Source organism: Jaculus jaculus, chromosome 12, assembly GCF_020740685.1.
Source record: "Jaculus jaculus isolate mJacJac1 chromosome 12, mJacJac1.mat.Y.cur, whole genome shotgun sequence".
In the NCBI taxonomy this organism is placed as follows: Eukaryota; Metazoa; Chordata; class Mammalia; order Rodentia; family Dipodidae; genus Jaculus; species Jaculus jaculus.
In genome coordinates this window covers 30287252-30298539 of record NC_059113.1, presented here as the reverse complement: position 1 = coordinate 30298539, position 11288 = coordinate 30287252, and the positions used below count along the sequence as shown (strand labels likewise).

General features: G+C 43.4%; 1 pseudogene; it reads right to left on the bottom strand.

The window, feature by feature from the left end:
- Positions 1–5261: 5261 nt before the first annotated feature.
- On the bottom strand, positions 5262–6024 carry LOC101604601 (annotated as a pseudogene).
- Between the last annotated feature and the right edge of the window lie 5264 nt (positions 6025–11288).

Below are 11288 nucleotides of genomic sequence, written 5' to 3'. Positions count from 1 at the left end.
TAACTGTTTTTTTAAGCTTTCTTTTCTCAATTTTTATTAACATTTTCCATGATTATAAAAAATATCCCATGGTAATTACCCCCCTCCCCCAACTTTCCCCTTTGAAATTCCATTCTCCATCATATCCCCTCCCCATCTCAATCAGTCTCTCTTTTATTTTGATTTTTTTAGCTTTTTAATTGACAACTTCCATAATTACAGACAATAAACCATGATCATTTTCTCCTCTCCCTCACTTTCCCCTTCACAAATCCAATCTCCATCATATCCTCTCTCCCTCTCAATTAGTCTTTAATTTTGATGTCATCATCTTTTCCTCCTATTATGAGGGTCTTGTGAAGGAAGTACTAGACACTGTGAGGTCATGGATATCCAAGCCATTTTGTATCTGGAAGATTGCATTGCAAGCAATTCTATTCTTCCTTTGGCTCTTACATTCTTTTTTTTTTTTTTCCTCTTTTGGTTTTTCGAGGTAGGGTCTCATTCTGGCTCAGGCTGACCTGGAATTCACTATGTAGTCTCAGGGTGGCCTCGAACTCACGGCGATCCTCCTACCTCTGCCTCCCGAATGCTGGGATTAAAGGCGTGCGCCACCACGCCTGGCGCTCTTACATTCTTTCTGCCACCTCTTCCTCAACGGACCCCGAGCCTTGGAAGGTGTGATTGAGATATTTCAGTGCTGAGCACTCCTCTGTCACTTCTTAGCAGTATGGTGCCTTCTGAGTCATGCCAGTGGATGCCATCATCTGAAAAGAGAAGCTTCTCTAACCAAAACTGAGAGGAGCATTAATGTACAGGTATGAATGTTAAGAAAAGTGCTTACAGGGCAGTTTGGTGAGTATAATAGATGCATTTAGCCAGACACCAGCAGGCGTTATACCCCTAGGGATCATGACGTCCCTGGTCATGGAATTTTCAGTATCAGGCATGTATTCCCTCTCGTGGAATAGCCTTCCAGTCCAATTAGAGAGCAGTTGGTTTCCCCATAACATATCTGCCACTAATTGTACCTGTTGGTTTGTTTTGTCTGGCTGGCCATACTTAAGGCTTACAATGTGCTCTGTTGTTTATCACCACTGATGACTTCTCTCTCCCATAGGGCTACATGCTGTGTAGCTTTTTGTAGCTTTCTGTCAGCTTTAAAAAAAAAATTATTTTTATTATTTATTTATTTGACAGAGAAAGAGGGAGAGAGGGGAGAGAGAGAGAGAGAGATAATGGGCATGCCAGGACCTCCAGCCACTGCAAACGAACTCCAGATGTGCGCGTCCCCCTTGTGCATATGGCTAACATGGGTCCTGGGGAATCAAACCTAGGTCCTTTGGCTTTGCAGGCCAAATGCTTTAACTGCTAAGCCATTTCTCCAGCCCCAGCTTTTGTTTCTTTGAGGTAGGGTCTCACTCTAGCCCAGGCTGCCCTGGAAATCACTCTGTAGTTCCAGGCTGGCTTTGAATTCACAGTAGTCCTCTTGCCTCTTACCACGTGTTGGGATTAAAAGCATGCTCCACCATGGCTGGCTTTTTTTGGGGGGGAGGTTAGGTTTTATTTTAAATTTAGAGAGACTTTGTTGGATATGGGAAGTGAAGAGGAGACAGTATGAAGAGCTTATGCCCATGAGGAGGCAGGAGGAGTTAAGACCCAAATTCATGTCATTTATAGGTTTTGAATGGGGCTGAGCTGACCAGTCCAACCAACCACAACTGAGGCAAGGCTTTTGTTTTTGTTCTCTGCTGCTTTCTCCAGGCTAACTGCTATGAGCTGCCAGGAAATTCTCTAGGCTCTGCTTAGATTAGGGAAGCCTGTTATGGCTTCTGGCTCTTACATAGGGTCTAGGGTTTCAAACTTGAGTGACAAGTGTTTTATACACTGAGCCATCTTTCAAGCCTTGTCACACACACACTCTCTCTCTCCCTCTTTTTTTTTTTTTTTTTCTTTTTTTTTTTTGGTTTTTCATTGTAGGGTCTCACTCTAGCCCAGGCTGACTTGGAATCCACTATGTAGTCTCAGAGTGACCTTGAACTCATAGCAATCCTCCTACCTCTCTGCATGTGTTGAGATTAAAGGCATGTGCCATCACGCCTGTCTTGTCATGCTTTTTTTTCTTTTCTTTTCTTTTCTTTTTTTTTTTGTTTTTTTGAGGTAGACTCTCACTCTAGCCCAGGCTGACCTGGAATTCACTAAGGGGTCTCAGGGTGGCCTCGAACTCACGGTGATCCTCCTACCTCTGCCTCCTGAGTGTTGGGATTAAAGGCGTGTGCCACCACACCCGGCTTATCATTCTTTTTTAAAAAATATGTTTTATTTTATTTGTCAGAGAAAGAAAGAGAGAAAGAGGCAGATAGAGAGAAAGCGAATAGATGCATCAGGGCTTCTAGCCCTGTAAACGAACTTAAGATGCATGTGTCACTTTTTGATCCTGGCTTTACGTGGATACTGGGGAATCAAACCTGGGTCCTTAGACATTGCAAGCAAGAGCCTTAAGCATTGAACTATCTCTCCAGCCCTATTTATTTATGAGAGAGAGAGAGAGAGAGAAAGAGAGAGAGAGAATGGGAGCTGGGTATGGTGGTGCACGCCTTTAATCCTAGCACTTGGGAGGCAAAGGTAGGAGAATAACTGTGAGTTCAAGGCCACCCTGAGACTACAGAGTGAATTCCAGGTCAGCCTGAGCTAGAGTGATACCCTATCTTGAAAGAGAGAGAGAGGGAGAGTGAGAGAGAGAATGGGCAAGCCACACCATGATTTTGTCTGCTTTAGTTATTAGGGCAATGGTGTCCTTCTAAAATTAGTTTGACATTTTTGGGGAATAGTTTGAGAATTGGTATTAATTTGTTTTTAATTAGTTTGTAGAATCTAGTAGTGATACTATGTGGTTTGTGGGCTTCCTTTGTTGACAGTTGTTTTTTTTTAAATTAATTAATTAACTTTTTTGGTTTTTCAAGGTAGGCTCTCACTGTAGCCCATGCTGACCTGAAATTCACTATGTAGTCTCATGGTGGCCTCGAACTCATGACAGTCCTTCTACCTCTGTCTCCCACGTGCTGAGGTTAAAGGTGTGTGCCACCACACTTGGCTGAGAGCCTTTTTTATTTTTATTAAATTGCTGACACAATTTCATGGCTGCTTATTGTTTTGTTTAGGTTTTCTTTGTCTTTATGATTCAATATTGATTAGTTTTGTGTGTTCAACAATTACCATTTTGTTTAGGTTTCAAATTTGTTGGTGTATAGTTGTTCATATTAGTACCTAAGGGTCAATCTCTGATATTTCTGTAGCATTTGTTGTCTTAGTTTTTGTCTCTGATTTTATTTATATGCATATTCCCTTCATTCCTCTGCACTGGATAAAGGTTTGTTGATTTTGTTCATAAAAACCCACATATTTACTTCATTTATTTTTTATTCTTTGCATTTTGAAGTCTCTACTTCACTTAATTCTGATCTGACATTTCTTTCCTTCAACTCAATTTGAGTTTAGTTTACTTTGTTATTTTCCAATTTCTTGAGTTAAATTGTTAGGTTGTTCATTTGAATTTCTATCTTTCTTGATCTCTCTCAACAGAGTTTCCTTCTTTAGCCCAGGCTGCTCTGAAATTAATTATGCAGTGCAAGTTGGTCTTGAATTCATAGTAACCCTCCTGCCTCAGTGTCCCAAATTGTTCTCTCTTTTTTTTTTAAACTTTTTTTTGTTCATTTATTTATTTATTTACTTGAGAGCAATAGACAGACAGAGAAAGAGGCAGAGAGAGAAAGAGAGAGAGAATGGGCACGCCAGGGCTTCTAGCCACTGAAAACGAACTCCAGACGCATGCACCCCCTTGTGCATCTGGCTAACCTGGGTCCTGGGGAATCAAGCATCAAACTGGGGTCCTTAGGCTTCACAGGCAAGTGCTTAACCGCTAAACCATCTCTCCAGCCCTCTTTCTTTTTTTTTTTTTTGAAATAGGGTTTCCCTCTAGCCCAGGCTGATCTATAATTCACTATGTAGTCTCAGGCTGGCCTTGAACTCACAGCCATCCTCCTACCTCTGCCTCTCCAATTTGTTCTCTCTTTTTTTTAAAAAAAGTATTTATTTATTAGAGAGAGAGAGACATAGAGAGATAATGAATGAGAATAGGTGTACCAGGGCTTTCTGCCACTGCAAATGAACTCTAGATTCATGTGCCACTTTTGTGTATCATGCTTTACATGGGTACTGGAGAATGGAACCTGGGCCATCAGACTTTGCAAGCAATCATCTTTAATGGCTGAGCTGTCTCTCCAGCTCTGTTATCTCTCTCTTTCTTCATGTGTATGTGTGTGTATACATATACATTCATATATATACATATGTATATATAATTTGTCTATTTACAAGAGAGGAGAGAGAGAGGCAGATATATAGAGAGAATGCATGCACCAGGACCTCTAGCCACTGCAAACAAATTCCAGTTGTATGTGCCATCTTGTGCATCTGGCTGCATGTGGGTACTGGGGAATCAAACCTTGGTCCTTTGGCTAGCAAGCACCTTAACTGCAAAGCCATCTCTCCAGCCCCTCTTATCTCTCTTAAACAATTTTAATTTACTTATTTTAGAGAGAGAAAGCATGAAAGAGGGAGTAGAGAAAGAGTAGAGGTACTCTGGGGCCCACAGCTCCTACAGGGGAATTTGAGACACATGCACCACTGTGTGTCTGGCTTTATATGGCTACTGGGGAATTGAACCTGGGCCATCAAGTTTTGTAAGCGAGCACCTCCCACTGCTGAGCCATCTCTCCACCTCCGCTTTCTCTTTCGACTTTTGTTTTTTCAAGGTAGGGTCTCACTCTAGTCCAGGCTGACCTGAAATTCACTATGTAGTCTCAGGGTGGCCTCGAACTCATGAAATCCACCTACCTCTGCCTCCCGAGTGCTGGGATTAAAGGCGTGAGCCACCACGCCCAGCTATATCTGTTCTCTTTTTTGATGTAGGTCCGTGTTGCCATAAATTTCCCTTGCTTCTATATCTCATAAGTTTGGTTATATTTTCACTAAAAAATTTTTTTTTGTTTTTTTTTCGAGGTAGGGTCTTACTCTGGTTCAGGCCGACCTGGAATTCACTATGTAGTCTCAGGGTGGCCTCGAACTCACGGCGATCCTCCTACCTCTGCCTCCCAAATGCTGGGATTAAAGGCGTGCGCCACCTGTTTCAACCTGTTTCACTGTAAGTCTGGAGGAAAAGGGCCACTGCTGATCACACCATCGCGGCCTCAGCTTCCTCCTCACTTCACTACAGAGCTCCTTCAGGCTGCTGTGGGCAGGGCTGGATGTGTGCATGTCCTTTGAGCAGACAGTTCCTTTTCAAAGACCTGGCGCAAGAGCTTCTGCACAAATCTATTTTGTTCTTTCAGAAAAATGTTCTTATTGACATTTGGCACGCTCTCTAGGGACCCAGATTTGAGATGGAGGCTTAAATATCATTTTCAACCAGGCCCTTTCTCTGCAATCCAGGACAGTGGACGTTTGTTCTCAGTCTTGAAACACACGGTCATTTTCATATACTGGTCTTCCTTTCATGCTTCCAAAGTGGCAGAAACAACAGAAAACTCCCCAAAGAGGCAGAGCAGCCAGGTCAGGCAAGAGAAACCCGTGCTTACAGGGAGGCCAAACGGTTCTTCCAATGGGCCAGCTGTGAAGTGACCAGACCCTTTTAGCAACTCTTCCCCAATTGTAAAAAAAAAAAAAAAAAAAAAAAAAAAAAAAAAAATTGTAGTTTTCAGGAATGCAAATTCCTTCAAGAGTTGCACATGCTCCTCATGCAAGAGTTTCCTTTCTGCTCAGCTCTGACAGCCCCTGAGCTGCTGCTTAGGTATACTGCAAGGACATGTGGACATCGTCATAGGGGGTACTGCAAGGGCATGCTTGCCAGTACAAGGATGCTGCCTTGTGTCCCCATAGTTAGTGTGCTCTCTATGCAGAGGCAGCCTTAACCTTCTAGCCCCAAACAGTATCTTCCAGAGCAAACCGGTCCACATAATCGAGGCTCCCAAGTTGGCCTCTCAGCATCCATCTTGGTCTGAGCCAACACTAAGCCCTAAGGTCTGTGTGTCCTCCCCCGTGCCTGGGCGGTGAGACTGGGGCAATTTCCATCATTTCTAAAGTTCCTACTGTTGACTACTACTTCTGTTATATTATAGCGAGAGAAACTACATATCATGATTTTGATTTTTTTTTTTTTTTTGGAGGTAGGGTCTCACTCTAGCCCAAGCTGACTTGGAATTCACTAAGGAGTCTCAGGGTGGCCTCGAACTCAAGGCGATCCTCCTACCTCTGCCTCCTGAGTGCTGGGATTAACGGCATGCGCCACCACACCCGGCTAAAAGATTTTTTGATTTTTTTTTTTTGGTTTTCATACCATGATTTTGATCTTTTTGGATTTGTTGAGGCTTATTTTGTGGCTGAACACATGGTCTATCCTGGAGAATGTTCTGTATGCTAATGGAAACAATGTGAGTTCTACAGCTGTCAGAAGACATACTCTGTGAATGTGTTGTTGGGTCCATGTGGTCTACAGTATGGTTTCACTCTGACGAGTTGCATTTTTGTTGTTGATTTTTTTTCTCTTAACGAGCTGTCCATTGATGGAAGTGGCATGTTGTCATCTTCACATATTACGGTTTTGACATCTAACTCTCTCTTTTAGGTATGGTGTCTGCCCTAGGCAGTTGGCGCTCCAGCCTTGGGTGCAGATGTGTTTATAATTATTGATTTATGTTGAATTTACCTCTTTTTCCTCATGTAGTTGCCTTCTTTGTCTCAATTTTATGGTTTCTGATGTAAGATCTCATATGAATGTAGCTACTCTTACTTGTATCCATTTGTGTGGAGTATTTTCTTTTTTGTTTATTTTTATTTATTTATTTGAGAGCAACAGAGAGAAACAGGCAGAGGGAGAGAGAAAGAGAGAGAGAGAATGGGCGCGCCAGGGCCTCAGGCACAGCAAACAAGCTCCAGACGTGTGTGCCCCCTTGTGTATCTGGCTAATGTGGGTCCTGGGGAAGTGAGCCTCAAACTGGGGTCCTTAGGCTTCACAGGTAAGCGCTTAACTGCTAAGCCATTTCTCCAGCCCTGTGTGGAGTATTATTTTTTCTTTTTCTTTTTTTTTTTAAGGGTCACATCAACAAGTTTTATTTCTTTTTTTAAAAAAATTAATTTATTAGTTTTCTTTTCAGCAAATACAGGCAGTTTGGTACCATTGTTTAGGCTCATCTATGATCTACCCCCTCCCATTGGACCCTCCTTGTTGATGTAAATGGGTCGTGCATTGTGGAGTTAGCCCACAGTTATTGGTATGATAACTGTCTCTGCAAATCATGACCCAACATGTGACTCTGACATTCTTTCCGCCCCCTCTTCCGCAAAATTTCCCTGAGCCATGTCGGGTTCATTTTTGGTCTGCTTCAGTGCTGAGGTGTTGGGGGCCTCTGAGGCTCTGGCTCTCTGATTTGGTAGGAGTTGATTTTTCTCTGCGTTGGTCTCCTTCCCCTTTGTGCTGGTATCCGGTTCACAGGAAAACATCACCCTTGCTTGTTTCGCCAATTGTCCTTAGTTTCAGACGGGCCCCTTTTGACGTATGTTGGGGCAGCTCTCTCCTTAGGATCTGCATCTATCTTTCTTTCCCTGGTATCTGCAGCGCAGCTAGGCGGTCGCCATCTTGGCTGGAAGTCCTGTGTGGAGTATTTTCTTATCAGCATAGACGTTTATTTGAATTCAAGATAACATGGCTATATTTGGAATAATATAATATTTATCTATAGGAAATGCCATCACTGGCTCTAAGCAGTCTACAGATGTCATTTTCTTGAAGACAAAAATATGTACTAAGAATATCAAGGAAGACTGGGTGTGGTGGCACATGCCTTTAACCCCAACATTCAAAAGGCTGAGGTAGAAGGATCAGCATGAGTTTGAGGCCACCTTGGGCTACAGAGTGAGTTCCAGGTCAGCCTGGACTAGAGTGAGATCCTACCTCGAAAGAACCAAAAAAGAAGAAAAAGAAAACGCACAAGGATGCAAAAAAAAAAAAAAAAAAAAAGAAACAAACAATTTTTTGTTTTTTCCAGGTAGGGTATCGCCCAGGCTGACCTGGAATTCACTGTGTAGTCTCGGGCTGTCTGTGAACTCATAGTGATCCTCCTACCTCAGCCTTCCAAATGCTGGGATTAAAGGCGCATGCCCCCATGCCTGGCCTTAGAAACAATTTTTTAAACACTTCACTTTTAGTTTAGGTATCTTTTTTGTTTTCACAAATGCTGACTGTACATGTTTTAGTGTACATCAATATAAACTACTGTGATTATAAATGTATACATTTATACTGTCCATTATTACTCAAGTATCTTTAAAAAAAATTTGATGTCATGGTCTTTTCCTCCTCTTATGATGGTCTTGTGTAGGTAGTGTCAGGCACTGTGAGGTCATGGATATCCAGGCCATTTTACGTCTGGAGGGAGCATGTTGTAAGGAGTCCTACCCTTCCTTTGGCTCTTACATTCTTTCCGCCACCTCTTCTGCATTAGACCCTGAGCCTTGGAAGGTGTGATTGAGATGTTACTCAGTACTCCAGTCACTTCTTTCCAGCACTATGACCTTCTGAGTCATCGCAAAGTCACTGCCATCTGAAAAGAGAAGATTCTCTACCCAAAGTGAGAGTAGTGTTAACATAAGGGTATAAATACTAAGAGAAGTACTGGGCAGTTTGATAAGCATAGTATATACATTTTTCCAGACCAGCAGATGTTATAACACCCCTAGGGCTCATGACTACCCCTGTTTTAAGTTTTCAGTATCAGGGATGTGTTCCCCCCCCCCCCCCATGGAGCAGGCCTCCAGTCCAAATGGAGGGCAGTTGGCTTCCACCATGACAGACATGCCACTATTGCACCCATTGGCTCATTTGACCTGGCTGGCCAATTTATAAGGCTTGCAGTGTCCACTGTTGAGTATCTTCACTGGTGGTATCTCTCCCATTGAACTACATGTAGAATGGCTTCTTCCAGCTTTCTGTCAGCTGCTCTATATGGAGGAGGTTATCAGCTTGGTTCCAGCAGGAGTTTTCAGTGGCCTTGCAACCCAAGTATGTGGAGTTTTCAGCAATAGGGTCTTACCATCTATAACCTGGTGGGAAACCAAGGGCCTTGGCAATGGCCTATAATGTTTTGGGGGCATCAGGGACCTCCCTGGCCAACAGCTCACTGGAGGTATCCCATCCCTGGCACTGAAAATTTTCTAACGACAATCTATGGCTCGTGAGTGTTCCATTGTCCAAAACCAGAGGATTCCATATGATTTATTTGCATCCTCTTAGATTTTGATTCGCCCTGCCTCCACCTTTCCTTTACTCAATCTCTCCCCCTGACCTCACTTTGGCCTTTTCACCCCCGAGTTTAGGTATCTTAACTGATGGAGTGAATTTCTTGCAGTACATAGTTGGATCTGTTTAAAAATTTTTTGTTTATTTAATTAATTTATTTATTTGAGTGCTAGAGAGAGAGAAGGAGACAGATACCTTTGTACCTGGCTTATATGGGTCCTGGGGAATTGAGCCTTGAACCAGGGTCCTTAGGCTTCACAGGCAAGCGCTTAACCGCTAAGTCATCTCTCCAGCCCGGATCTGTTTTGTAAACCTTTTTATTGACAATATTCATACATGAACACAATGTAATATTTATGTTGTCCTCCGCACCTGAATTCTATTGAACTCCTTTCCAATGAGACCCTCTTCTATTTAACTTTTCGTTTTCTTTTTTCACTCTCCTGTAACATCCATGTGGAAATGATGATGAGCTCAATCTGTGGAGGTCTTCAGAGGTACTGACGATTGCAGTGAGGTCGTGAAGTAATGGCCACTGTGTGTGTGGAAGACAGTGTCCTAAAGTACTGCTCTCTAGCCTTGACTTTTACATTCTTCCCACCCTCTCTTCTGAAATGTAGCACATTGGAAGGTGTGGGGGTTGGAATGGATGTCCCCCCCCCCCTGTAGATTCAGGAGTTTATTAAAGCTTATCATTTAGATCTCTAGCCACCTGGCTGGGGGAGGTGTCACTGTGGGTGGATCCTAGGGGATGCATTTGGAATTCCAGTCTAAAGACAGGTGAAGTGCCTGAGCTTGGCCTGGAGTTCCTGAAGCGCGCTTGCTGATGTGTTGGTGGTGCCTTTTTATCTCTTGGCATGGACCTGTGAAAATGGGCCAGCTTCTTCTGCTGTTGTGGGACCTCCCCTGGATCTGCAAGCTTCAAATAATTGGCATTTCTCCCATCAACTGTGCCTGGTTTGGATGTTCAGCCCAGCAACCTGAGGCTGTTACAGAAGGCTGATAAAGATGCCTCATTCAGCACTGAGCACTTAGCAGTCACTTACTCTCGGCACTTTATTGGGTTGCTTTTTTTTTTAATTATTTATTTGCCAGGCATGGTGGCACATACCTTTAATCCCAGCACTTGGGAGGCAGAGATAGGATGATCACTATGAGTTCAAGGCCAGATAGAGACTACATAGTAAATTCCAGGTCAGCAAGACCCTACCTTGAAAAACCGTAATATATATATTTGTCTGACAGAGAGAGAGAGAAAGAGAGAAAGAGAGAGAGAGAGAGAGAGAGAGAGAGAGAGAGAGAGAGGGAGAGAGAGAGACACTACGGGTGCACCAGGACCTCTTGCCACTGCAAAAGAACTCCAGACACATGTGCCATTCTGTGCCTTTAGCTTCACATGGGCACTGGAAAATTGAACCCTGGCCGTTAGGCTTTACAAGCAATTACCTTTAACTGCTGAGCCTTCTTTCCAATGCTTTAATGACTATTGAATCCTCCCAGTAGTCACTGCCACCTAAAAGAAATTTCCCTGGTCAAAGGTGTGATCAGCCATATTTATAGGGTGAACATAATAGAAATATTTAGAGGCAACTTGATAGGCACGCCCCCTTAGCCAGCCAGCAGGGGTGGCTTCCCGCTAGTGTCATGACCTTTGCTTTTGATAGGTTTTTTTCTTTGGGGGGGGGTTCGAAGTAGGGTCTTTCTCTAGCCCAGGCTGACCTGGAATTCACTATGTAGTCTCAGGCTGGCCTTGAACTCACAGTGATCCTCCAACCTCTGCCTCCCGAGTGCTGGGATTAAAGACGTGCACCACCATGCCCGGCTTGATAGGTTTTTAGTACTGTAGATGTGTCCTTTCCCATGGAATGGGTCTCAGATCTAATCAAAGAGTGGATGTTTGGGCTGGAGAGATGGCTCAGCAGTTAAGATGCTCATCTGCTAAGCCTAATGACCAGGG